We start from the raw sequence: 2,556 nt of genomic DNA, 5'->3' as shown, positions 1-2,556 counted from the left end.
TTACTCAGCAGTAAAAAACAAGGACTTCTTGAATTTTGCATGCAAATGGATGGAAATAGAAAACACTATCCTGAGTGAGATAAGTCATTTCTATTTTTAAATAGGCATCCGTATCTCCCCCAAATTCTAGATGTCTCTCCCTACACGCTCTCACTCCACCATCACTTACTTGACCCCTTCCACTCCTGTCCCCATATGCCCTCAGTCTATGGGCTTCTATACAATGTGAGTATAGTTTTCCTTGATGCGGGGTATGCTTATCTGTGGGTAAAACAACATATATTTAGAATACAGTTAAATATTCTGCTGGTTTAGTAACATTGCAGCTCTTCAAAGATTCATGATGTCAGTAACTTGGGTAACTGGATATGTTTCTATTATGGGGCATGGTTTCCCTCTTGCTGAATGGATTTTAAGTATATTGGAAAGCTGTTGTTACCACCATGACAATATATACCATTGCTCCCCCTTGAAATTATATAATTTTATTCCTCATTGTTGTGGTTCATAGGCATCATAGCATACCATCATATTAAGTCCTAACCAATCCAAATATGGAGTTTTAAGTGCAGATCTAAGGATACAACTATAATATCTCTTTTACCTAGGGTTAGGAATCATTATCCGGAAGGGATAGAAAGATTGTAAGAACCAAAGGAGCATAGAGTGTGCTGTGAGACTGTGACCTTCAGGAATGTCAGAAGTTACACTCAAAGAGTCTCACCAATATAACTGACTAAACACAAGATTAGCAAGAATGACAACAATGGACATGATAATAAGAGTGGGAAAAATGCAGAAGGCCTCAAATTTAAACAAAGATCTGTAAGCAACAAAGAAGAAAGTCAGGGAAGAACACACCAAATAGTTATCCAATAACAAATTATCAGCCCTGAAAATATTCAAACAAGCACAACATTATATAGACTCAGTAATATTACCTAGACTTTCTCTCTCTTTCTACACACACATACAGAAACAGAGGGAAAGAGGGAGAGAGAGAGGGAGAGAGAGAGAGAGAGAGAGAGAGAGAGAGAGAGAGAGAGAAAGAGAGAAAAAGAGATGAATTTCAAAATAAAGAAGGGTTGGATGGATGTGAAAGTATAAAGGGGAGTAAATTATGTAATTTTATTCTAATGTCAGAAAATAAAGATGTATTATTAAAAGAATAAACACATACATATACATATATATGAGCTAAAATGATATTACCTTATAATGTAGTAACAATGCTCCTATTAGACACCACAGATTAACAAACATACATACCAATACGAGAAATTGGTATTTGCCGGTAAGTCAATGTATAATTCAAACATTACAAGATATTACTCTTGCTGTTGGTCACATTCCAAAACTTGGTGATAATACCTTTTACTAAAGCCACTACATTCATGAAGAAATCAAGCTTGATACTTAGCCTGGAAATTTCCACTTTGCTGACTAGCTTTTCATAGTACAGGAAGTTAATATGCATGCTACCAGTGCCAAAAATGTCACCTATATTACCCAGATAGGAACCTTGTGAGATAAATAATGACTGACCATGGAAGACATACATACTGGTGCAATGGTGACATGAATGCTATAGCAGTAACCAGTTACTATCGGATTGGAGTTAAATCTTGCTCCATACAATGAAACTCCAGTTGTCACTGCAGTTGGGGTTTCAGAACCTATGCCATAGGCTAGGAGAGAATATACAAGTAATATTCTGTTATATGGGCATAGTATTAAATTGTCAATTTATAGTATATCATCATACACTCAGATTTGTTTATCTCTCAGCTCTCATAGAGTAAGCATCTATTTGTAGTAGACGGTGATTAACACAGAGACACAACTGGCCAAGGTAAAGAGAATAGGAGACTACAGGATGCCTGGCTTTAAATAAATGTTTGCTGATGACTGTGTTATACATATAAAATGCATCAAGCCCAACTTTTAAAGTCCCCAGAATCACTATTAATCTTACTACTTTAATAGGTTATAAATCTTGCAATTACAAGCTCCTATAAAATTAAAATATAATGATAAGAAAGTCATATCATTTAACATATAATAGCAGAGAGTAAACATGGGGTATCAAGAAACAAATTTACAAAAACAAAACCAAAATTTAACAGGATCAACATCAATATCACTGCTACTTGTCAAGATTTGAGGCTTTAATAATTCAACTGTGCTCCAAAGGCTTAAACTCTCCAGGTCAGCTGCATACAGCATGCGGAAACTCTCTTGAGCTATCACCAGTCCACATCTGCAGCTCTCTATCACGCATATCCTAAGTTCTTGGGATCTTTTAATATCCTGGAGTTTCTACTTAAACTTCTAAAATTCCTCATGGCCTCCAAGCTGGGGCTCCAAATCCAGCATACCATACTATGTGTCCTGAACTGGTCTCTGAAACTTAACTGTAGGCGTAAGTCACAAACAATGCCACAGCAGTTTGGAATTATGATCAATAGGGTCTTATTTATTTAAAGGGGAAAAAACTTACAGATCACCGTCAGCCCTCTGTACAACCAGGAAGGGAGTCTAGTCGCCAGCCGAGCA

Source organism: Microtus ochrogaster, chromosome 4, assembly GCF_000317375.1.
Source record: "Microtus ochrogaster isolate Prairie Vole_2 chromosome 4, MicOch1.0, whole genome shotgun sequence".
Classification (NCBI taxonomy): domain Eukaryota; kingdom Metazoa; phylum Chordata; class Mammalia; order Rodentia; family Cricetidae; genus Microtus; species Microtus ochrogaster.
This window is presented reverse-complemented; position numbering follows the sequence as displayed.